Source organism: Anser cygnoides, chromosome 11 (genome assembly GCF_040182565.1).
Source record: "Anser cygnoides isolate HZ-2024a breed goose chromosome 11, Taihu_goose_T2T_genome, whole genome shotgun sequence".
Taxonomy (NCBI): domain Eukaryota; kingdom Metazoa; phylum Chordata; class Aves; order Anseriformes; family Anatidae; genus Anser; species Anser cygnoides.
Window position 1 is genome coordinate 9,461,392 of NC_089883.1, and position 27,342 is coordinate 9,488,733.

Here is a 27,342-nt window from a genome sequence, read left to right on the forward strand (position 1 = left end):
AATTCAAAAAAAAATAATCCTACATAGAACAAAGAGCTTTTATATCAGCTTCGCAGAAGCCTATGACATGTTCTCATCATGCACAAGAACAAACAGGAAAGAACGGATTTATTGTGAACTGGGATTTTTGCTATAAATTAAAAGGCCATTCCCTTTTATATGTCATGTGTATTTAATTTCACTCCATAGGGTAAACTTCTGAGAATTCAGAGTGTGCCAAGATCTACTTTCCCCATTCCTTTTATTTCCTTAGGCAACTATCTAGAATTAGAGACAGAAAAGATGAAAAAAGGGAAGGCCAAGGGAAATACAGAGGTCCAAGAAAGAAAGTAAGAGCAGTCTAAACAAGATTTTTTCCTGGCCTATGCAAGCAGCACTGATTATTTATAACAGGGAAAAGCACCTGTCTTTGATTATGATTTCACATATACTGTAGATGGTGGTGAGCTTACTCTGTGCCAGAGAAGACTGTCATCCTGCAGTACAAAATTCCAATGAGACAAACTAATCTCTCTCTCAGGGAGAGACTTCTACCTTTGACTAACTGAAGGACATACGGAAAGTGCTTTTATGCCAGGAAAAATAAAACTTGCAGGCTATTACAGAATGCAAGGAAATCAGATTTAATTTACAAACAAAAGATAGAGTCACAGTGCATGAATTTTGAATAAATATACTTGAAAGTGTAACCGCATGAAGGATCTTCAGCCAGCCTACGTTTTGCAACAAAACTTAAGAATGCATATGATAGAAAAGATCAGCTTTCCTTTCCACAAACCCCTATACAATAGTCTTTAGTTTTGTATTATTTGAGAAGAACACGCACGTTGATCCTAGGAAATAAAAGCAGCTTATGGACTCAAGAAGGCAATCCATAAGCACAGTACATGGATGCACATAAAACACTTGTGCACAAGTAAATCTACAGACTTAACCTAGAAAGGCACTCTACCATCTTTCAACTCATGACAAGATGCTTCAATCTAACAATCCATTAAGTTGGCAGGTAAAATATTAAACCTACTGAATCTGTGTATTATATTCTCTTTCAGTGCAAACTAGGAACAGCTGAACCTCTCCAGCCAAGCCAATTCATGAGATGTGGAGATAACAGCAACCAGAAGTACCTCACAAGCAGAGGATTTTCTCAGAATGGAAAATAGGTGCCATTTCAATGCTGATCCTTTTAAGAGGATAGAAAATTATACACTACAATGACAAGAGTAAGAATCCTCAAGATGTGACATTTAACAGTTTGAACAAATGTTGCAGGAGTTTATTTCCTTTTGTAGGGCTGAAGGAAGCAGCTTCCAATTAGCCATTCTTGCCATTCAGGACACCCTGTCCTATCTGAAATCAAATGAGCAAAGCATGAAAGTCTTCAGGGCTTCCCTTCTCATTGCCAGTTCATCAGAAAATGAGCTTCACTTGCTCATCTTTACTCCATCAAGACCAGATTTGAGGCCTCAGTTACAATCAGATTCTCTTTCTGCTCTTTATAAAAAAGAAAAAAAGCCAACAAGCAACCTAACGACTCTACCAATAGTGCCAAAAAAGGACATCTGATGATTTGATGGACAAGCTACAGTTCAGAGTAGTCTGAAATCCATACAGCTTGTCAAAAGACAAAGAGCTGACAGCATTTTGTTGACACATTTCCTCAAAGTAATGCGCAGACTTTCAGATTTAATTTTAAAATACTCTGCATTTGAACGCTGCCAAGTGATAACAACATGTCACAGGCACTGAAACTCCATCTTATCAGTTTCTCATCAGCTTGAACAAACGAGAAGTCTAAATAAGACTTTTATTTCTATTTTTTAATTGTGGTGGCAGGGTAATTACTAAAGTTTATCCACTGGAGAAGAATGTTGTCCAAGAAAAGCTGTTTTACTGATCGAGAGGCTACATCTGGTAACACATCAGATCAAAACTCTAAAATCACATTAAACTATTTTTCTCATAGTAGCTACTATTTTACAGCTCCTCATTTAACACACTCCATTTAGAAACAGAACATAAATCCCAGGTACAATAGCAGAACTATGGTCACTAATCACCATTGGATTTCTTTAAATAATAGAGCTTCAGGTCTGAGCCTACACTGTTGATGCGACTGGGATTTTTGCCATTTCTGTACCACTGAAGTGGGATCAGACTCAGAGTTAGTTAGCTATAATAATAATGATAACTAATGATAATTTCTAGCAGGTGGCCTAGGTTAGCAGGCAAGGCTGTCACATTTATCTACATACCCGACACTGCGCTGAGAAATTACTATTGCTGCATGAGCTGACTGAGGGCAAGCATAAAAGAAAACATCAAACTGAATCCAAACTATTTTCTTATTCTCCCACATCTCCTCCCCTGACTCAGTTTTTAGACCGCAGCCTGTCCCAGCCCCAACACCCCTGCCATTTCCAAACCAGCCCAACCCTACCATCTTTTAGTTCTGAAAATGGAAGAGGAAGCTGGTTAGAGGGTTTGTAAGGGACCGGGAATTAATATTGGAGCCAAGACTTATTTATTTAACAGTGGTTTCTGCGAAAGGTGTGAAGTACACAGAAACCCCAGCTTGTCAAGAGAAGTGGTTCAGCTTCCTCTAGGTCCCTCTAAGTGACCCCTTAAAGACTAGGCCAGAAAATCCCTATTCACATTTAAGTATTTTAGAGAATGCCCAGTATAAGCGCATCAGTTTTGCTTCACACATTTTCTGAATCTTGACTTTATATTACCTTCCTCATTGATTTTTGTGTGAGATTAGAAACCAAATGAAGCATCTGTTTCCTTCTTCAACACCAAGTCCCAGCAGGAGAAATATAGCATTCATTTTTTTTTTTTTTTTTTATTTTTTCGAAGGCCTTTGCTGAAAAAGGCTTTTATCCTTTTGGGTACATATATATAAAATAATAATCCTTTTTCAGAGGAGACACAAAATTTCAAAAGCTGCAGCACTGGCTTTTTGGACAATAATGAACACCCCCAGATACCCCAGGAATTCATAGCCTACTACAGACTTGCTGTGTGTAGCAAAGGCAAGTACAAACACAGCTCCCAGATCTAAAACCTGGGGCTGAACAACTTAGAGGTTAAATGTCAGTGTCTAGAGAAAGCAAAAGGTTTAATAGTGTTGGAGAACCTTCCTTGTTGCCAAAATACAATTAAAAGGTTGTTAAAAAAAGGAGAAATAAGAAGAAATAGTATCAAGTGTTTAGCAGGCAGAAGGCAGAGGAAGTTTCATCCACTTGTACTTTTACTTTACTAATTCCTTCATTCATTTGTCCCATTGTAATCTCTGATACTCAAAAAGGTTAAAGACTCAACCATGTGATATGGCATAAGTGACAAAAAGTAGGAAATTAAAACTTGATACTTGGGAGGACAGGTTACACGCCCTAGACTTTCAGCAAAGTCCAAGAATTAGACCTGGCTTAGGTCACTCGGGAAAATGCATTTCTGGTCTCTCTGGACACACACACACTTTACAGAGTACCACACCACATGGCAATAGAAGTACTAGTGGGGGAAAAAGAGCTCAGGAACTGTGTAACAAGAGTATTGTGGGTCAGGATGGTGGTAAGAGCAAATAGCTGGTGTTAGGAATTTTAGAGGACATCCTCAGCCACAGGCTCAGCTAGCTGCCGATGCTCAGGCACCACGAACAAAGGCTTTTTCCAGTGAAGTCAAACTCCACCGCTCTGCTTGCCCACAATTCCAGCTCTTTCAGTGATTTACCAAGAGATTTGTTACTTGTTGTGGATATAAAAGGCACCACCTAAGACCCAGAATAACTGAAATTCACCTCTTCCTCACCCTGCCATCTAGCATCCAGGATACCAAGGGATGGTAACAGGAACTGTAGACATGAATGCCCATCACCAGAGACCACAAGACAAATGTTGAGATCCACAATGAAAAACAAAGAAAAGCAAGCCCAGCTGAGAGCGGTATGGTTGTCTCCCCACACATTAGATGTCTTCCCCCCCCCCCCCCCGTTTTGCTTCTCTCATAAGCAGTCACTAAACAAATTCTCAATGAAATATGGTTCATTTTCTTAAACGCAAAGGTTTAAAGATATTCCACAGGCAAACACAAAATAAATGTGAACCCATGACTGTTATTCAAAACTAATACTCATTCTTACCCATAAAAAATTAAAAATCCTACATCATTATATGATCTTCTATTTATATATATATATATATACACACACACACAAGCAGGGATGTTACCAGACTCAGCTAGAGTTAACTAGTGGATCTGAAGTAATCTGTTTGATCAGCTCTACAGACTGTGTTTGCATTTCTATTTGACTGAGCACTTAAAATCTATTTTAAAAAGCGTTGCTTGTTATACCAGTCTCACTAGACTGGAGCTACAGTGATAAAATTTCCATTATGCTTAGAGGTATCAGCAATCAGTCAACAAGACAGAAGAACCAGAGACAGCATATTTAAGCAACGTATCTTAGTTATTTCTCATTGTCTTTAATGAAGACTGTGCAAGAGAGTTAAGAATGGACATACAGTTTCAGTATCACAAACCAAATGTGCTTGGATTTGCAAAATTACAAAATATGCATCTAGTTATTCAATCAATTTTGAACTAAGCAACTCCCTGTCTTAAAAATAATCACTGTATTTAGTAAAATATCATTCAAAGTCTGACTATACCATAATGTTCAGAATTGGGTGAATGGTTATAAAATTGGGTGAATTTTTATGCATGACTCATAAAACCCCTGCAAATCAAAGCTAGCTATGGAAACAGTGACGTAGCTACAGTAGCATTACAGTTTCGTCACTACCATAATGAGCTTTAATTATTTCACACTTCAACAGATTTGCACATGTTCATAATCCTAGCAGCTATAAGAAGTAACATATGAAGACTGATGCGGCTCTGCTCTCAGAACTAGATGTCTTTAAGTAGAAGGAACAACAGAAAAACCTTAGGAATCTCATCACAACCTTAACATCATTTTCCTGCTAGATCATAACTCTTACCAGGTTCAATCTTGCACTTTTTTGATATTCTCTTAATAGGATGTACTCCTGCTGAGGCCTGAGCTAGATTAGTTCTCCACATTAAGATTTATTGAACTCTTAGAATTAAAATTGGTGTTACTGAAAGCTGGAAGCACATAGGCAGTGGAACCCTAATTTGAGGTTTAACAATGAATAGAAAACAAGGAGATGCTTTTCATTACATTAGGCATATTGAAAATTGAAGATTTACAGCATACACATACTCTCTGGAGTAACGATCAGTTATTCTACTTAGATTTAAAAAATTGCAATTGTCTTTGTAAAACAAATCATTAGATTTGCATACAATCATACTGTGTAGCCACATGACAATAAATTATATTTTCTGCTTGCATTTCTGTTGCAGATTTAATTGATGTAACCGTGCAGAAAACTGAGACAAAATTTTATTTCTTCTGCCTTTTAATTACCATCTGCTAACATAAGATTACATTTCTTAAAGTGACTGGGTCTACCTGCCAGCTGAATTTTTCGCCTGATTTCCTCAAGCTCTGGCAGCTGCCTTCATTATTGGTGAAAATGGCATGGCAAAGCTAGCATGAAAAATGAGGCTAAGCACCTGTCACTTCATTTTTCTGCAAAGAAACAAAGAAAACACATGAAACCCGATGCTCTGCACCATCTATACTCAGCAACATCTTGCTGCGAAAAGGATAAAGCATCAGTTTGTTCTTGCATACAATAAGAAGCATGACATATAAAAACACTTCTAGCAACCTACGTATTTATGATAATCAGAACAGATACATCTCCAAAAAAACAATACAAGGAAATAAAAGAAAAAATGTGCATAAAAATCTTCCTCATCATCACTGAATTCTGTGAATATAATCACCCTCTAAATACGGGCTGTATGGGGATAAGAGCTTTACCAGTGAACTTCACCTAACAACTGATAGAGTCAAGTGTCTTACTGATTTTCTTTACAGTAAAAAGAGCTTCCTATTAAACCATGAATCAGCCAGGTACTAAGCACTTTAAGCCCATGAGTAATCTCACTGTGGTTACAAGTGTATGGATGCCTCAGTGTTTTCCAGAATTGAGGTCCTGATCCCTGTGGAAGATGGTTAATATTTGGTGCATCTGAAGCCGATGCATGCCAGGAAAGGCAACCTTCTTGTCAGAAGCAGCTATTTGAACAGCCTTTGAAACCTGTCAGCTTTCACACATGGAAGAACTCACCTGAAAAGAATCCAAGGTTGGAAACTATGGAGGAGGGCAAAGAAAAAGGCTTAAAAGCACATTATAACAGCTTGTTTCTATCAAATTTTCTGCTTCATCACAAAATAAGAATGGTTATGTCAGCTGTTTTTTTCCAAAACAAAATAACCATTCAGGATGCCTAAAGTTGTTCTGATGAAGTTGAGCTAAAACAGGACTTGATGAGAACACAGATTTGAAGTTATCTAGACTGCTGAGCTTGGGGTGAACATTTTGGCTAATTTCCACCGTGGTATCCTCTGTACCCTCCTCACAGTACAGCTCTAGAGCCATGGTTCTGATTGCCTGAAGGGAACAAGAGTGGATCCATGAGCTAATTCCTTTATTAAATGCAAAAAAATGAGACGAAGAAATACAAGTAAGTTCTGTTATGGCCGAGTTATAACCTGCTTTGTCCCGTGAGTGGAACATCCAGAACCATCTGCCACCTGGAACAACTTGTGCATTTACTTCAAGCATACTGATTGCAAACTTTCAGGGCTTTTAAAAATACCCTACACAATAAAAAGGAACACAAATATTAAAATGTGCCCAGGGGTGTGGAGGGGTGGGGTACGGACAACAAGATTTTGCTGCTTTTACTTGGAGATAAATTTGTGATAGGCTGGATTCATGGGGCAGCACAGTCTACTTCACAAAGTGACAGAGGAATCCTGTCAATGGAAAAAAAAAACAAAACAACACAAAAACAACAGATGTGAATTCTCTCTCTCTGCATTTTTTTTTTGTGCATATTCTCCCCCCACTCCCTTTCATGCCCATTGTTGTCTTTTCTGCCAAATTTTGAGGGAATGTCTGTGGAAGATTTTGATGAATTGACATGAACTATGAGCCATCTTAATTTTACAAATGGTCCAGCAACTTCCTAAAGGAAAGACTTCAAGTTGTCAGATGCAGAATCTTGTTTATATGAGGTCACAAAGGGATTGTGATGCAAATATTAGCAAAAAAATGTAAATTCTCAAACTACTTCACCCCATCAGAAAGACTCACTATTCCTATTTTAATCTCTACTTCAGTATCTCTTCTTCAAGCACAGGCATGTAAAACGAAGACTTCTATTCTGACACTTGGGCTGGTTTCATGCTGTTACTATAGTCATCCTCTAAATCCAAATAATACATGGGAATCCAAATTACCAACTTTGAACAAAAACTTTGAAGTTCTGTCTGGAAAGCATTCAAAATACTCATTCCATGAGATTCAGTTTTTCTACAAAACTGAGGTTGTCCTCTTTTTCTTTGGAAATGAAAATACACATGTCCAAAGATGGATTTTTTTTTTTTCCCCTCTGCTTTGCCAAAAGAAAGATTTTAGTAGGAAAAAACATAGAAAGATCTGCAATTGCAGTCATGCTGGAATGAAGAGTTTATGGAATAAATATATACTTTATTCCATCCATATTTATGGAAGGATAATTGAAAGGTTTTGCATGAGAGACTTCAATGATATGCTTTTGAGCATCTAGCCGGATGCACAAAGTTTTGTTTTAATTCTTTTTAAAGGACATTTCTAGTTTTTATGTGACACAGACTGAAATATTGCATCAATTATTAGCATATTTCTGAAGAAATCAGTATATTTTAGCACTTATAGCAGTGAAGAGTTCGAATCAGGGTCAGGTAATAGTAATGTTTTGTGGGTTGCTATTAATTTCACTTTTATTGCAGTCTCTTATAATTAGCATGTTAAAATACAAGTTCCAATGTCCACACTTGGAAAAAAAATACATTTGCAAATGCAGGGTGCATTATTACACTGTAGTAATCTCATCCAGATTAAAAACATTACATATGCCCATGCCACGTAAAGGCCTTTATCCTCTCATAATTCTTACAATAAGCAAGACAGGATTTATTTAGTATTTTGGGTGAAAACTGGTGAATACAGATGTTGCAGAAAACAGAACTGGTAGTTCAGTAGGTGGCACTCTTCCCTTGGAGTTGGTACTGAAACAAAGCACCAGCATATTAGGCACCGGGGACATTAAATGATGAAGCAGATACTAAAGAGAGACCTTTAATTGCACAAGGTCAAAGATCCCAAAGTGTCTTTTCTAGAATATTAGTGCTAATCATAGCATCCTCTTCAAGTTTCCCTTTTGGTAGTTGCAGCCCATCAAATTTCGACCTGACATTTCCACAGTGTAAGGAATTTCATGGCTTGCACAACCTGATGGCTTGCACAACCAAACAGCAAAAGGGTTGAGTTTCTCAAGCAGGAGACATCTGCAGTTCAGGTTGTTCAAACCAGGACAATACTATCACATGCCTTCTGCCGTATGTGACCACTTCGAAAGCTTCAAGACTTTCTGAATGAGACAGTCAGTAAAAAGAAAGTTTTGCCACAGCTTTTCTGTAGGAGTTAATACCTCCCTTAGTGGATTCAGTTTTAACTTATCCCTTGTGTCATGATTTATATTCATATTTGACCATGAAAGGAAAATAAAATCAATGTTTTTCAAAAAAATTCTCAGAAAAGACAGTTCAGACTATTCTAAATATGTAATAAGTAAATAACCCACTTTTCAGAAAGAACTACGAAAACACTCAAAACACATCCACCACTTACAAGACAAATGTGCAGCTGGAAATGCACATGGTTGTTTATTTTAACGTACAAGGTGGTCTCAAGGATTTAAGCATCATGGACCAAGTTACTACCTACAGAATTCTGCCAATCGTTAAACCAATTCCAATATGTCAGCTTTTTATCCATAGGTTTTTCGTATTCAAAGTAACTCCAATCCTAATCTTCACATGTAAAGCAACAAACCTGATGAACCTGATTTAAGTCCTGAGTCTTTAAGGAAAAGGAGCTTAAAAAATTTAGCATGTTTACTTCGTTCAGTTTAGAGGGAAAATAATCAGGTTCAGCAAAGGTTTGGGTTCAGCAAAGTTCTGATCGGATAAATGTTATCTGGGGGTCTAACTACACCTGCATCTGGGCAAAAGAAACTCTGCATTACATTACATTATGCACTGCAGATATATAATAAATATACAATAAATACAAGTACAGTGAAAAAGTCAATGAGGATATTACTAGAATATTACCAAGAAAAAAGATGTGGTTCTGCACTCCTTATATTTCCACAATGGTCTCCCAGCTGCAGGGGTGGGGGTGGTATCTAGGCCTTTTGTGTTTGTTTTGTTTCATTTTTAGGTGTTTTGATTTGATATTTGGAAAATCTTTTCATGTTTTTAAGAATCTCGTGTAAGAGGACTCCAAACATGCTCATTTACATGACAAAGAAAACAAAAATACTGGAGTTTTTCAGCTTATGAAGCAGACCCTTTGGGAAATGAACAGTCAAATGTTTTGAAGTCAGAAAGGATCTGGTCTAATAGCTATTGAACACAAATTGAAGATTCTCTTTCAATTATTACTAGATCTGTTCCATCATTTCAGCTCTAGTAGCTTCTTTATAATGATGCCCAGACTTTATTGAGGGAATTTGTTCAGGCCACTATTTACAAAATTACAGGTACCCCTAATGCCAAAATTTATCCCTATCTAACTATAGCCCTCTATAACCCACTCACCTCTGAGCAGATCTCCAAACTCTCACATTTCCATCCTGTTTGTCCTGCTAGGCTTTCATTATCCACTGGTAAAACATTTCTTTTATATGACCACTTTACCCTAACAGTGGCTGAGGCTCACTGCAAAACTGCGAGGTTCCAAAAATAATAGACATTCTCATTTATATGGTCCCTTACCCTACACAGCGTACTTACAGTCTCAGTAAAGAGAAGACATTACCAAAGAAGAATTGTTTATAGTTGGTCCTTTGATGACATGGTTTAAACACAGAATTGCTTAGGAAAAATTCAGTATCAATGGATACTGAAAAACACCCACCATTCTCTGGAAGTTAACACAAATCTTCTAACTTCCCTCTCAAGCCCTTGCATTAATGAAATTTTGAGTATTCCCTCACACTTTCCTGAATCTGCTCATGTTTTTATAGAAATACAGCTTGGATCTTGGACTAGCAATGCAAGGGAACAGAAAGCTAAGGTTTTGCTTTCCCCAGAAGACAGACCAAACATTCTCAAACTCTCTTTCCGGAAGATAAGAAAGTCATGGCTGTGTTGTTTGAGGGCATTCTTATTTGAATATCAGAGGCTATATCACGGCTTTTTGTAACCAAGCCCCTAAATTACAAAAGATGACTTTAAGCATTTCAAAGAGAGACAAAGCAAATCCTGACCAACTTTCTGACATGTATCAGGTACACTACTTTTGGTCAGACAGAAAATGTACAGATATATTTGCAGAAGTGCTGAAAGTACAGTGTGAGTATCAAAAAGCTGAGAAGGTCTTTTAAGTCATTTGCTGTCCATATGAAACAACATTACCTAATACCAATCCAGTCTTTCCCAGAGAAATCAATATTAGACTGTGTGCTAAGTTCATATTTTATTAACCACCCCACAGAGCAGAAAGTGCATGTGTTCAACTAAGCTCAGCCATTTAATGTCATTTAAAGGTGATGAAATCTTTTAAATATGAAACCTTTCATATCATGCTAACATTTTAAAACAACTAGGGGAAAACTATTGATAAAAGAGATAGAGAAAATGTGAAAGATTGCCCGGTTCATGTGAGATGATAGCATTTCAAATATTTTCTATTTTTATAACATATGTGATATAATTAAAAGATGCAAAAAACAGGGTTTATTTATGCCCTGTTATAGTGATAATTTGCATTACAGCCCAGTACTACATGTAAAAGAATAGCTTGTCTCAAGCAGAACAGCTATAAAACTCTGAGTGGCAAGCTGCATTTAGTAGACTGCTGGGAGGGCTGTGTAAACAATTATAATTTATGTCAAGACTTATGTTAAGGGTCATTTTTTTAAAAATCATGACATTAAACAGTTTGACTTTTTTATTAGTAGTTAATATATTAACAATATTTAATAACTAGTCTTATTGTAGTCCTATGACAAATTCATCTCTGGAAAAAATCACAATTGTCTAAGATTTCCAGCCAGTTCATTTATATAAAACGCTCTTTAGGAATAAAGCAACTGCTGTAATTCAATCTCATAGCACGCTATACAATCTTATAACACGTTAAGGTGTGTATCAAAACTTTGCAGAAAACTATGTACAGATGCTACACATCTCATCAAATCAGATTGAGGTTACCTTCTAAAGCCAAGTCTTTCCAGAAGCTGAGTGAAGGTCAGCAAAGACAACCAGTCGGTTGGAAGTATTTGGAACAGGACTTACCTCCTCTTCACAGAACCACAGAATGGCCTGGGTTGAAAAGGACCTTAAAGATCATCTAGTTTCAATCCCCCTGCTCTGGGCAGGGTTGCCAACCACTAGAGCAGGCTGCCCAGAGGTGCATCCAACCTCTCTTCAGAGAGTCATCTCTTCAGAGAGATCCATCCACTTACTCATTGCTCACAATGGATTGATTGCATCCCTTCAGAAACCTCAGTCTCCTTCTAAAAACTCTGTTTATTCGAGAGGGACAACTTTATTTTTTTTCTTCTAGAATTAGCATAACGTTTTGCCTAAAAACATGAAGTGGAAAAGTAATTAATGTAATTATGGTATAATATAATTAAACTACAGTAGGTAGCACTGAATCCTCTTAAATCTCAATCTCTTCTCCATTATACCATCCTGTTCTCATTCCATTTTCTCCATCCCTCGCTTTTCATGATTTCCTTCACTGGCTCTTTCTACTCACAACCTTAAAAGGCCTTAACTACCTAATCACCATTTCATTTCTCATTGCCTATTTCTCTGAAAATTCAATGGAGATGAGATGATATCCTCTTCCCAAATACCGTCCCCCTCACTTTGAATCCCTACCTTTTTTTTTTTTTTTTTTAAATTATTATTGGACATAGATTATTCTCTCTTCTCCTAAGGCAGCACTGGTTTTTAGTCTGTCCTTCCCAGAACTTCCAACAATCTGTCTTTTGTGCTGTCCTCAAAGAACAAAAAACATTTGAAGCTTTTTTCTACTTTCTGGTTTTGTAGCATCTCCATTCTTTACTGCTTAAGGCTCTATGCTTTTAACTATACATATATATATATATATATATATATATTATTTTTTTTCCTGATCTATGCTTATTTCAGCCTGGCCCATCAGTTTTATGCAATTAGTGTAAATGTATTTGTAGTCCTCAACTCAAATTTGGTCTACGTTAGAAGATTTGTACAAGTTAACTAAGGTGGTTCAGGAACGTGAATCTAAATTACATTGATTTTCCTGTAGAGCAATTTGAATATTCTCCCTGATTCTACTGCTACTGTCTTCAAATAAGAACTTGGTGTTACTTCCTTACTACAATTCATGAGACTCAGTCCAGGAAAGGCAGTGTCTTAAAGAAAAAAAAGAAAAAAAAGATTAAATCCCACAATGGGGAATTCTCACTTTGCTTTTGGAATGCCGGATATTGCATATTGGGAGAAATGGGAAAAGTGTCACGTCCTAGATGTGAAACAATCTGGGAGTAAACACTCAATCCAAGATACCTACTCATCTCACCACACTCATATATATTGATTCCATCCGCTACCCTCCCCCCTGCTTCCCTCTATTTCTATAACATCACTGTGACTCTTGCTCAGACCGGGATTAATTTTGTCTAAAATGAACCTTAACATCTTTTTTTTTCTTTTCATTTTTACATTTGTTCACAGTTGAATCCTGATGTCCTTTCAAAGCCCCTCAGCAACTTTCTGAGTTCATCTTCAGGCAGAGGTTATCATGCCATTTTTACCTTTCCATCCTTGTGTTATTCCTCCCATAAGTAACATACACCCTTTAAAGTCTCATTTATCAGTATTGCTCTGTATTTATACTACCACTGCTTTTAATTTGCAACTGTCTTCTCTCACTGAAATCCAACCTCTGCCTTGCTTGCTATCTATATGCAAGACACTTTACACAGTTCTGTAAAGCATTATCTCATTATTCTGTCTCTCACTGTTGAGCATTTTCAGACCCTCTGTGTGAAAGATGAGATATAAAAATAAATTGAATTGGAATACATGATGCTAAGTCCTGAACTTAAACAGACTACACTCACAGTGCATATGTAATTTGACAGCTACAGGCTATACTTTCATGATATACACCAAAAGGATTAATGTAAGGGATTTAAAATTCTAACCATTCTGGGTAGTCTGACCTAGACGACAGTCTCACGGCCGTGTAATCCTGGGTTGTTATTAACCAATCTGACATAGAAAAACTAGGGTGATTATTGCAATGATTACTAGTTAGGTAGTATGCCACGGCCAGCCTTCAAAGTTCAGCACTTCTGTAAACATTCATGTCTCCTGTCCACCATAACCACGTAGTAGCCATGTTAGCTGCCTTCATTAATACAACATAAGAAAGCATTTGTAAGACATATAGATTTCTGTCAGACAAAAATAACAACAGAATGTTTTGGAACATTTCTAAAAAGGAGAGCTGTGTAGTACAGAACTTCGGGTGTTGACTTTGATAAAGCTGGACTAAGTAAGGGAGGAAGCGTTAGTTAACATTTTCATTCTAAGGAGGAAAGAGAAGTACTGAAAATGAAACCTGACACAAGGAAAAGGCAAAGCTCCATCTGCCACAGAATCTCAAAAAATCCACAGAATTTTCTCCTCTGTTTCTTTTTTCCATTGGTGTTTCAACTCATTAAAATAAGGGCAGATAAAAAACTTCCTGCATTCATTCCTTTAAATATAAGAACAGTATTATATTTTATATCAATATTTAGAGATTTAATATTTATAATTGTTTCACTTTGAGGAAAAACAATAAAAAATACATCAATAGAAGTCACTCCAATTGCTCTAACTTTAGCTAGCTCTCTGTGCAAACGCTGTGGTTTTGCAACCACATTCCTCCACATGGTTTTTAATCACAAAATATAGTAGTTATCTTATCAAGAACAAGTAATGAACATGTCATAACTTATTTTTTTTCTTGAAATAAGAATAAAGAAATCATTATGATCTGAATCTATCTGATCAGAACTAAATCAGAAACGTCTACTGTGGTTTTTATTTCTTTCAATTAAATAAAAGTTTAAACTAAGATCTTAAATTGTGGTCATAAGACTCAGATACTAGCTAAGACCTTTGCAAATGTTCAGTTCCACACCCATCTTGTCTGTAGAGGCCCTGATAATGATTCACTTACATGTCTGCTTATTAGTCTGCTAAAAATTCAAGCGCTGAGATCCACATTAATTCTTGAGTATAGGGATAATTATTTTGACCGCAATATAGCTCAGAAACACAGCCACACAAAAATTTTATTCTTAAACACTATGAAGAAACAATATTAAGAAAGCCTGTGTGTTTCTCTTAGTAGAGCTGTGGATGTACATACTTCCCCAAACTAATCAGCCTTATGAGTCTAAAGACGTATTGTGCATGAGCTGTTCCATTGTTTCATGGACATCAAAAAGTACAGCTGAGAGTTATTCCATTTGAGGATTTAGATCATAAAACACAGGATATTTTTACACATGAAAAAGAAACAACCTCCCATTTCAACTCTTTTTCTTACTCAATACAACATGAGAAAATGCTTTTTTTGTTTGTTTGTTTTCATCCCTCCCCAACTCATTCTAGTAACATAATATTGGTAAAGCTATCTAATAATATAGGAGGAATTTAGCTAAGAGCAACAGCTGTTTTGAAGTGGATTCAGTCCTTTCATTGAATCTCCAGTAAAAATAATTTAACTCAGGTAAAACTTGACATTTTCCCTCAAGCCTTCATTTAGAAGCTATTTACCCACAAGCATAGATTTGAAAACCTCATAGTATATATTGAACGATCCAAAAGAGAAAAAAGCGCTTAAAAAAGAAACAAAGATTATGTATAAGCTGGAAAGTAGAAACATTCTAGGAATATTTATTGTAATTATCAGCCAATTTTATATTTCAATGATCTAGCTTTAAATTAGAGAGAAGCATAAAACATGCTATAAAGAAGCAATTCCATTTATTCCACTAATAAGTTGCAACCTGTTTCCGTTTTACAAGCGTGCACATAAATGTATTCAGTTAGCATGAATTATATATGCATGCCTGAATGTTCATGAACCATTCCTAATGGCTTTAGGTTATTGCAAATCTGATATTCCAAAAGTAAGTTATCCTTAAGTATGTATGGAAGCAGCAAATTCAGCCCTGTGCCTTGTCTGTTTCTGCTTAAGGGTGCCGAGAAAAAGCAATGTGAAACTTGAATTCTGGTCCTGCAAATGGGAGGTCTTTTAGTTTGCCCAAGGGCTGCTCTATGCAGGATAGAATCCTGTCTTCAGAGTCACGAGCACCACTGAAAGACTCGTCCTGCCTGCTGGATTTCCATAACCATCTGATTGCTTCCCAGAGAGAGATGAAAGAATCTGGGGACACTTAGATAAGGAGGAAAGATGGTCTGGGGAAGGAACATGATAAAAGTGCACTATGCTGCTTGTACAAATTGTATTAAAATATGCCTGGGATTTGTAAATAATGAAGCACAACCTGAAGTTGCTAGTTTCTAGACAATATACTAGTATTATCATCACCCCTTTAAGAATTCTGGCTCATTTGTTTTGTAGCTTGAGTGCTGAAAAGAGAAAGTTCAATAAAATTCACCTCTGAAATGAACACTCAGGCAAGCATATACACATTCCTGGTCCTCTACAATGACTTGGCAGGTAACCATAGCCTTAGGTGTTTGCTCTATGTTGCAAACATCTTTCTCAGTCTGACCATCCACAGAGCAGCTCTATTCCCCAAGAAGCAGATTGACGAAAAGTGTTCACAGGTAGTACAAACCAGGGGAATACTATTTAACAATATCAGTACTAAACAATGGCGTACCTAGACAGTACGTAGAAACTGTAACTGAAGGAAAACAGGAATGGCAGCAAATGACCTGGATTTCCATCCACACTGCTGCAAAGCCATCTCCTCCCAGGAGGAACAACCCTTATCCCGAACATCTCCTCCCTTCCACAGGAAGAGGTCAGCAAGCCTCAGCTCTCACTTTCCTTGCAGCCCAGACACTTGCTGTATTGGCCAGTGATCAACTACTGCTCCCAGAAGCAAGGTGACAGGAGGGTAAGACTTCTGTCAGAGACACTTCTCTGACTCAAAGTATTTCTGGACCTTGACCTGGAGTCAGAGCCTCCCTGCTTGCATTTAATATTTCACACACTGATGGGATGAACAGCAGAGCATTTTCTCAAAGCTAAGAAACACCCACTCACTCAAAGACAATGATGAATACAGATGTTGAACTCAAAAATTGCTAAACAAGCAATTCACATGACAATCCTCCTAATGCTCACAGAAAACCACAGCCACAGGGAGCATCCTACTTCTAGAACCCTCCCTGTGCAAGAGAGGTGCTTACTTAGGGCTTGTCCACACAATATCTATTTTATCATTGCTTAAAAAAAGGAATATCCATATAGAATAGACTATGGGAGCTGCTATTATAACCAAAAACCAATACACTTTCTTTAAAAAACAATTCATAGTCTAATTCCTTTATTAAAAAATATATAAACAGCCTTGATCCTACCATACAGCTTGTCACAGGCCAAAGCAGGAATTTGAATTATGCAAAAGAAGATTTGTCTGACTGGTGTGTGGGTGTGACTAAGAGGACAGCAGAAACACCACATACAAACAGATTTTTATAAAGGATATCCAGATGCAGGCTGGGCAAATGTGGGATGCAGCACTGAGAAAATCCTAGACAGAGCTTTTGGGTCTGAGTACCAGCTGAAAACAATCTCCTGTTGTTTGATCCTCCTATGCTCAGGGAAAAGGTGCTTGGCACATCTCTATAAGTAAACAGGATTTCATGAAAGACATTTGTCTCCAGCACCAAATTCTCCTAACTGGAACAAACTTGTCAGGCTGGCTGCTTGACTAACTCAGAAACAGTTACAATAGATTTTCGGAAAGCCTTCCAGTGTTCTCATTAACAACACCCTGTCAATTAGGTGGTCACTGTGCCTTAGTAGTTCAAAAAAATAGTTTCAAAATAGAGTTTTTTGTACCAGGAAGCAGTAAAAACACACATTCTGAAAGCAACCATAAAGTTTGATAACCCATTACACTAAAAAATATTTCTGGGGGCTAATCCGTGCTGATGACTCAAAACATACAATCACTTTCCTAAAATCCTGATTTTTAGCACTGCAAACAACTGCACAGCTGTGGGATATGCTGGCTCCAGTATCAAGTATCATGAACATTTAACACAAGATCACAGTTGTAATCAAGCAGCTATGTATACATTTAATGTAATTCTACTGGTCTAAAGCACAATCTCTCCTTTCTTTGAGGACCTTAGATGTCGGACAGATCCACAGCTATACTCTGAGGCACAACCTGTGATGCCTCCAGGTAACATAAGGAATTATACAGCCAGAACTCTGAATTTATTGATCACTTAACATGAAAAAAAAGCAAGCATATTTAAGACTATGGACTTTTCCTGACAGGCCAACTTGCAAAATATGTTGGCAGATGTGTTTTATTATATGGAGAATTTCTCCAGCCATCTAGCTGCTATTTTTAATCATTGCAACATGTATATGAATGAAGACAAGTAAAAGAATTATTATTATCAGCAACTTCTACTCCTGGGAGAAGACTTGGCTCTACACATTTTCAGACAAAATACACGACTAAGCCATCAGCAACTGCAGTGCCAACTTCACCAGCTTATGAACAGGGCAAGACAGGCAATGCCTGGCTGCACGGTACCAAAGGTTCACTGAATTCATTTCCAGCCTCCAACCAGGCCCATGTTCAGATGCTCTGAAGGACAGGATGAGTATCCTGGCTAATTTGCTTCCTTGTTAAATCTCATCTGTGTGTCAAGCGATAGCCAAGAGGAGTGGCAGTGCCCATGCTGTACCTACCTTCTCTGACAGGCAGGCAAGGTCCTCATTCCACTTTCCAATGGCTGAGCTCGACTCTACTTCACACAGCCGCACACATTCCTTCCTTTTTCTCAGCTTCATATTTCTATTTTATTTCATCGACTCTACGGAAATGCAGCCAACTTTTCTGCCAGTTTTAATGGATTTCACCCTGAAATCAATAGAAAAATGCCCATCTATAATAGCAGCTAATTTAGTTCCTAATCTGTATTATGCCAGACAGGAAGTTTTTTTGGCTCTCTTACTTTGAGGGAAACAGTCAGAAACACAGAAACGAAAAAGGGCAAGATTTATCTAGGAGGTGGCAGCAGCTAAACTGCTTCGACTAATGCAGCTGCTGACATTTCCAGCCATTCAGTGCATTCCTCCCTAGGGAGAATAAAGCTGAAAGAAACTACTTAGTATGAAACTACTGGATGTCCATTAAAAATCATTCTAGTGGTAAAGATGAAGAGACTCATTGGCAAAATACCCCTTGTATAAATCTAAAAACAACATTAAAAGCCATCCAAAAAGCAGGCAGTTAAATAGATTCTTTCACACTGAGAAACAGCAGTACAGGAGACTAAAATGGATTCTGGAGAAAAAAAAAATTACTTTTGATTTAAACCACTGATAAAGAGATTTCCCAGTCAATGTCTGTGCAATGCTGAAGAGAATGATTTTTTTCTTTCTTTTTTTTTTTTTTTCACAAAGCCCCAAGAGATGTTAGAAAATATGATTCAAAGAAGAGCTTTAGAAGTAGAATTCAAAGAATTTGGGGGGGATGGTAGACCACTTTCTTGTATTACCAGCTGTTATGCAGGGTAACAAAGGAAAAAAGAGCTTTACTCTAATGAAGGATGGGATTTAAAGGTTCTCTCTCTCTACTCAAACAGTACAGAAATTCTGGGGTGGTAGCAACACCTGATGCAAAGGAACCTTATTAAGGAATTAATGAAGCCATGGTAATTTATACTAATTGAGAAAAAAAGTTTCCTTTAGCTAACCTATGAAATACGATACGTAGTTTTAAGAAAGGAAGCTTTGTGAGGTAGCTGCCAATGGCTTTATCTTACTCCAATGAATGGGAACATACCAGATGTCTCCCTGGACATGACACTCTATACTGGTTTTGGCTGGGATAGAGTTAATTTTCTTCATAGTAGCTTGTATGGTGCTATGCATGGGAACATTTTGCAGTAATTCTATAATCCTATTCCTTTACGCACTGAAAACTTCTATATGGTAACACCTCAGGATCCAAATCAAGGTCAATGCTTCAGTGCTCCAGTCTTTGTATAAAACTAACAATTCCTACCCCCCAGAGCTCCAAGCTAGCAAGCATACCTATGTCCTAGTCTTTCTTGAAACATAGCTCTGGGAATGGAATAACGCTGCAAGGAATAGGAATGGCAAAGTGCCCCACAGCAGGCCTATTTTGCCTTCAAAACAGATACATCAGTCAAATCCGCAATTTCTGTGTTATCTCCTCCTCTAGATACTATAAACACACAAGCGAGGTGATACATCCCCTGATTTAACCAAATTTTCCAAGGGCACGTTTTTATTCTTTGCTCACTGACCTCCAGCTCATTTGAGTTCACTGCATATAGTCAGGTTATGTGAACCATACAGCTTCAATTTAACACTTCTATTTAATATTCACTTCTTCTGTTCACCACCTCCATAACTGGACTGAAAATCAAGTCTTTTACCTCATTATAAAAGCTGGAAAGAAAGACAAGTCTTTTACCTTGTTATATAAGCCTAAAGTGAAAAGCCAAAAGAAAAAGACAAAAATCTAAGTGAGGATCTTTGTCAGCTTCTGTGAATGCCATTTAAGAAAACTGAACAGAAAATAGATATACATGGAGAAGAGGGCTAAGGGAAACATTTCAATTCATTTTCAGCAAATCTGGTTTTCTACTTTTCTGTTGAAATGAAAGCACAAGTGGCAACAACTCCATGCCTACGCTTGTTATTGCCTACTCAAGAATCAAGTGCTCTTTCAGTCAAGACTTGATTGTTGGATAGAAAATAAACTGTCAACTGGTGAGGTTTATTATCAAGCTGGAAAGTGAGAAAGGTTTGCTTGCTGTTGCTAGTTTTGGGATTTCATCAAAATGGCTTTTAGAAGCACATTCTTCTGCTGCAATCCTTGAAGTAGTTCTCTTAGAAGAATAGCATGCAACCAATGCAATGAGGTTGGAGGCAAACAGCACCCCAGGCTTGGTTTTCTTAGTGTTCTCATCCCTGTAATTGAGATAACATGGTTCAACAGAGGAAAAATACGGGATTCCAGAAGCTTCAGTTCTTCTCTCAGCTCTGTCAGTGACCTGTTTTTACACCATAGGAAAGTCACTTAATCTTTCCGTTCGTCAGTTTTCCCATCTGTAAGACATGTCTGATATTACCCTTCTAATGACACACTAGGAGGTCTTAGATGATGTCTATTTACACAAGCGAACTTGCAACAAATTAATTTGGCATTTGATCAAACCTCATGTTCTCCTTCCCCTGCAAATTGCCTCCGAGCTGTAACCCACTTCCGTTCTCTGGGCAGCAGTTGCTCTCTTCATGTTTGTCACAGCACTCTCTCTAGAATAGGACAAATGAAGAGATTTTTTTCCCCCCATCACAGCTTTTCATATCTCACCACATTTGTAGCACTATACAAATACTACAAATGTCCCTGATTTTTTCCAACACTTTGCAGCTTTAAAGCCTCTGCAAGGTTTCCCTGCATGTTCAGAAAAGACTGTACAAGAAGCGTTTTCTTTGGCTTGGCAGCTTTCCAAAATTTTCAAAAGCAAATGCTATATGTGAATAACAAATCTCTAGAAAGGACCCTTCCACCCTTCCAGAGGTGGGGGTGGGAAGGATGAGAGGACAATACACACCCATAATCAAAATAAATAAAACTAAGAATTAAAAAAGAGAAAACCTGTTTCCACACAAAGCACAGTCCTGCTCCTGCATAGAGGGCCCATAAAAGTGGTTGTCCCCACTTTAACAGAATGACAGGAATAAGAAAACACAAAAAGAGCGCCTGATTTCCTCTCAGGCTACCTCTCTAAGGTGCTGCAAAGGCTTAGGTTCCCATGGCCTTAAACTCTAAGATCACCCTATCGTGCAAACAGCACTACACTTATAGATCCTATAGTTTTGGGGCCAAACACCTGGAAGCTGGGTGTTCTGAGAGTTTCAGGTCAATATGAGGTTCACTCACACCAACAAAAGATTATTACATTGATTCCTCAAGGATTTGCATGCTTTCCAGACTCCTGGAACACACAGCTGGCATCATGGGAAGCTAAAGAGCCCAGGAAGTCATAACACTTAACTGTTACTTTGACAAAAGTAAAATATTCAGACTTTTATTGCTTGTATTTTTAAGACTTTGGAATCCCCCTCTACCTCAGCAGGAGTGTCAAATTTTGCATATTTCATCCAAGTTGCTTGTAAACAACCCATTAAATGCACCAGTAAATACACCTATATGACTCCAAGTTTGTATGAGCAATTTTCCACAAGGATTCACTGGGTCTACTACAAATAAAACTTTAAATGGGTACTGACAGAACTCATTTAATTTGCACTGGTGGGACTACTAACCCACATATACTAAACATACATAGGGAAAGGCAGATACTCTCCAACAAATTACATTCAAAGGAAATGCCACCCAAAATTTAAGCTAGAAATCAGTTTGCATGCTGAATATTAAACAAAAGCTTCTTGTCCTGCTAGCAACTGTCACATGGGTATGAAATTCTTCTTAGGACAAACCCTAGAAAAGCTACAGAAGACATACAGCATCCCACTGTGCTTGCTGCTTGGTTCTGGCTCTCAGCACTACTTCAGCAGGAAACTACAAACATTGCTATTCTAAAGAAGTTAGAGTAATGGGGGCCGGAGTGAAAACTATTTTGACTGATGTGACTAATAATTCCAAGAAGATAGTAGCAATTCCATTACATTTCACTTCTTAATTGCTAGTAGAAACAGCCTTCAGTGAGACCTATACACAAGGGTCTACATATTAGTTAATAATTTTCCAAGGTTATACTAACACTAAAAAGAAACCTCCTAGATAATTAAAGGTAATTGACCTAGGTCAGTATTCTTATTAAACAGCTACAGAGAAATGCAGAAAGATAATTTGCATAGACCAGATTAACATACACATAATATGGGCCAGTAGCGACGTAGCATATGTAGAACATAATGCAGGAGAGCGCACTGGGAACTGACACATAATTGTACCACTGGATTTAGTCCTCTAGATTGTTTTTTATGCAAGTGCTTAAGTAACACTGTAAATGAAAGAATAATATCATATGCAGAAATTAGAATTCTCAGAGCTAAATTGCATCCGGTCTGCATCGCAGATACTTAATGCAGACCTTTATTGTGTGTTTTAGCAAGAAGAAAGCCATACAGAGGGTTACGCCAAAGATTCATTTAGCCTGGTATCCTGTCTCTGATAACAGCCAAAACGGATACTTACAGAAAGGGTATGAATACAGGACAAGCATAAGGCATGCCCTGCCAATTCTAAGCAAACCTGCAGTTTAGAAACTTCCTGAGCTGGAGGCTGGCCCCACATCAGTGTCTTTAATGGCTCTTTATGAACTATTCTTCCATGAATTTATCTAATCACTTTAAGAAACCATTTCTATTTTGGCATCTGCAACATCCTGTAGCGATAGCTTCCGTAATTTAATTATGTGCTGCCTGATAATTTCACTTGGGTTTTGTATAGTGAGAAATAATAAATAATCACTATCTTTTCACTTTCTTTATATCACTTTGACTTTATGTAGCTCCAATATATCTTGTTTCCCCTGATTAGTCACCTTTTCTTGAAACTGTAAAAAAAAAAACTAGGTTACTGAAACCTCCCTTGCACAGAAGCCATCGCATCCCTCTGATCACGTCACCTTCTCTTGCACTTTTACAACTTCCATCACACCATTCTTGAGATGGGACGGTTGGAGTCGCACAAAGCATTCAAAATGAGGCAGCACCATTGATTTTATTCTAACAGGGGAAAACACTGAGAACATCATTCATAACCCTTAACGGTTTTTACAGCAGACCCCTTTCCCCCTACTCGATGGGCACAGTATCTCTCTAGGATCTGTGTGTTCTGTCCTCAGCACCGAGGACATCATTTCTATCATCCCTTTACCTGTGCTCTGACAGCATCACATCTTCCTCTGCCTCCCCGATTTCTTTTGACCTCAGCTGCCAGACAGCAACTTCCCTGCTCCATCTCTCCGCAGAACTGGAGGACTTATGGCATCTTTCCCCATCTCCAAGGTTTGTGCACTTGCCATGTTTATGTGCTGGATAATATTTGCTGGAAAATATTTATTGCCGCCTTCCTTTATCCTGCCCCACTCTGCCTTAGCTTAGCAGCTGAAGCCAGAATTTCAGCGTCAGAAGCAATCTCTTTTCAGGCATTTTAAGACAAATTTTTGTGTATCAAAATACCACAAGGCATTTTGCCTAAAGAAGAAAAGCTAGGTAAGACATGCTCAGGTGCAATCCTCACACTCATAGCTACATAAATTAGGCACATAAATTGTGAAGTCTTAAGGACTTCTCACAACCATAAAGGCAAAGAAGAGTTACCCTCAGGGGCAGATTCAGCTATTGGAGGGGTCAAATTACCCTTTGGAGATACTCATATCTCATTGACTATATTGAGAATCTAGGACATTTACAATCCTAAATTTAACAGCTCAGTTAAGTGGGATGACTCTGGGAATTCGCATTTCTAGGACAAAACAGTCTGGGGTTAGATGAAAACAGAAAAGCAGCTAAAAATCTAAGCCAGACTCCCTACACCCCAGTACCCTCAACCCTATGGCCAATAGCTAAAATCTTAAAACCACTTTTTCCTAGGTGGATTTTACACAGCTAAAGTCAGGCCATGCAAAAATTGTAGTAGGCTGTGCCAAGCAAAATTCCTGGGGCATTGGTTTCTGTTGGGAATAATTGCCAAATGGGGCTATTCATTGAAACTTCAGCTATCAGGTTTCCCTGCTGTCCTTATAAACTTTTACAAGATGGGCATTTCAAAACACTCTAGTTCACATCCAAAACACTTCCTCATGGCAAGTTTTTTTTTTTTTTTTCCCCAGCAACACACAGTTGGAGCTCCAAGAATAAGTAGCAAAGCCACCAGCATCTGTAAACTCACTCTTTTTTCTTTCCCCTGAACACTGCACAGTTCTTACATTTGAATTTCATTTCTTTTCTTGGTTTCTCAGTCTTCTAGTGTTACTTTAATGCAACTGCTTAGTTGTTAGCAGAACACTTACTGCCAACTGTTTCCTTGAACCAGCCTGAGACTGACACAATAAAACCAAACCTCAATACTCTCTCTCACACAAATATGCAGAGACCAATTGGCTCTGGTTAGTGCTTGTTTCATTTTTATTTTCATTTCATTTTTTCATCATGACTGTAAACCAAAATAAACCAAACAAAGGGAGTGAAACCACAAACAGCAATGTTCATGTAAGGCTTCAGAACAAGCCTCCAAGAAGCAAAAGACTCAGTTTCTAAGCAAGGGGAGCTTAATTTCACCTGTTTCTCTATAGACACACAATATCCTAGAATGCATTAGCTTGCAAAATTTTATCTATGGATCTAGAGTATTAATTCTTGTATCTTCACAGGAAAATACAAAGTGTTTATATTTACTTGGTAATCAGGGAATGACAGGAAAAGAAAGAAAAGAAGCCTAAGCTAGTCAAAGCAGGAGTCAGGGAGCTTATCACTGCAGAACTTGGATTTGGTGCACAACTGTAGTCCTATCCCATGTCCTATCCCATCACCAATAGCTTCTCATTTTGAAGTATTCTTTTTCAATCTGCTTTTCAGAGGAGTCAAAAGAACTCTCTTTCTCCTTGCTATTCCCTAAGTCCCCTGGTCCCATTACACCCAAATATCAGGAAGGTACATTCTTTTCCCTCAACTTTTCTTGACAGGTTGGCAATGTTTTAGTCTGTTTACCTTCTGATAAACAAAACATATTCCTCCTACAAGCCACTCTGGAAAGGGGTGTTTATGTGAAGGAATAGAACCAAAGATGGTATCTTCTGAAGTGATTGATCATGTGGCCATGGGTATAAAAGGTTCCTTCCTTTATTTATTGACTTTCCCCAGTCACAACATATCCGGCTAAACAGATTTTGGACATGGCTTGACAAGTTTCCTCTGAATCAGTGCTGCTTAACGTTACAGAATTCTCATCCCTTCCAGAACAAGCACAGTAAACTCATTTCTCAGTACTCTGAGGCCCTTCTCAGAGAAGACTGAAGGTCTAGGCTGAAAACACAAACTCCAACGCACAGCCTGATGAGCTGCTCTCCCAAACACTCTCACCAGCACACATTCCTAGACAAAAGCCGAATTCTTGGCTGAAAACAAAAATATGTTTTCAACTCCATTCCCATATCTACCCCATCAAGATACTGACTGAGGTATGTTTAAGATTAAATTTAGATTTGAAAATGCACCTTAAAAAGAACTAACAAAAAATGTGACTTTTTACACCATCTATTAATTCGCTTTCTTTATATTACAAGACTTTTCTAAAATGGCCAGGGCTAAGCTCCAAGAAGTATAAAATCCTACGCTGGAAGATATGTAAGGAGAGCACAAGATATCTTCTATAAAGAGATTTATAGCTGCGAAGGTAAATGTGTCCATTTACCAAACAGCCTAATCTTGCGGATGAAACGACCTTACTAAAATAATTGAAAAATGTAAGCAGCATGATAGAGTTTGGAGCAGAGCTTTGGACACACACTCTTTGCAATGATTACAGCCATGGAACTGTGCCCACCATAACAATAACTGAAGTCAGATGAGGGATGCATGTAGACAGGCCTGCTCGTACAGTCTGGCTCTTGCACACTGCACTAGATATTCATTCTGATCTCAGCGGGAAAGCATGTGTTTGCAGAGCTGGCTTGGGCTGCACAAAGTTAAACTCTTTATTAAATCTTCTAGTTGGCAGTAGTCAGCAACAACTTTCAAGCATGCTAAAAAAAGTTTATTTTTGAACTCCAGATTTATACAGTGGAGTGCTGCACATGTTTTCTGAATTAATGTTTCCCCCTTCTCCTTCCCTGTGGAGACCAGAGCTGCAATTTTTCCAGAGCTGTTTGAGATTAAGACTCCAGCCCCCCTTTCAGAAATTCCAATTTTTAACTGGCTATGATTCCTGCAACGTAACCATTTGCTACTACTGGCACTGTTCTTAATATAAGTTTTCATTTTAGATCAGTCCATGGTCAAGTGATGCATCAAATTCTGGATGAAGAGTCACTGCTTCAGAAAGAGAAGGTGCACCAAAGATTCGAGGCTAAAGCTACCTAAGTGCAGACTGCTATGGCTAATTATATCTACAGAAGTGTTAACCGATTCACATCCTGGGCTGTTTTAAATTAGACAAAAATAACTAACTGAATTTCATTATACATCTTCTCTGGGTTGCAATGCTTGGCCTACAGCCTTTTGAAATTGCCATGCTAAGGAAGAGAGCGCCTTTGTGAAAACAGCAGGCATTGCTGTACAGGTCTTAGCTCACTCTCTGACAATTATTTGATATCATTTCAGTATCAATGCAGTACAGTTGAGAGAAAATCTGGCTGGTAACACAGTACCGCAGCAATTCACTTCATCAACATTATGCTTGAAAGTTACCACTGCATGCAGCAGAAAGCTCCAGTACCCCCCCAGGGTTGGCAAAAACACACTCAGCCAGTCTGCTGGCAAGGAGGCTCCGATCCTAAGCAGGGTCCAGGTGAGCTGCTCCTTCGCTCACCCTCCCCAAGGACCTGTATGGCAAATAAAGCCGTGCTGGTTATAATCCATGTGGGCTGAAAACACGTGAACTAACCACAACATTTACAGGTTAGCTCTTTACTTCAGATTTCAATCAAATTATTTTGTAATTTGTTTCAAACCAGGTAAATTTGATTTTATTTGGAAACAACCAGAGCTTTTACGATAATGTTGCCAACCTTGAAAGCAGCTTTTTTAAAAATACCTAGAAAACATATATTCTAAACTACCATTAAACATTAATTTCACACTGAAATTGATGCACATCAGAGAAAAAACATCCAAA

General features: G+C 38.0%; 1 protein-coding gene across 1 annotated transcript in view; it reads right to left on the reverse strand.

Annotated features, from left to right (window-relative positions):
• The window catches only part of TMC3 (transmembrane channel like 3), a 283,611-nt gene that overhangs the window by 71,115 nt on the left and 185,154 nt on the right, over positions 1 to 27,342 (reverse strand). The window contains exon 6 of the mRNA XM_067003575.1: positions 18,186 to 18,357. The gene's annotated coding sequence lies outside the window, so the exon portion shown is untranslated. The remainder of the gene's footprint in view (positions 1 to 18,185; positions 18,358 to 27,342) is intronic.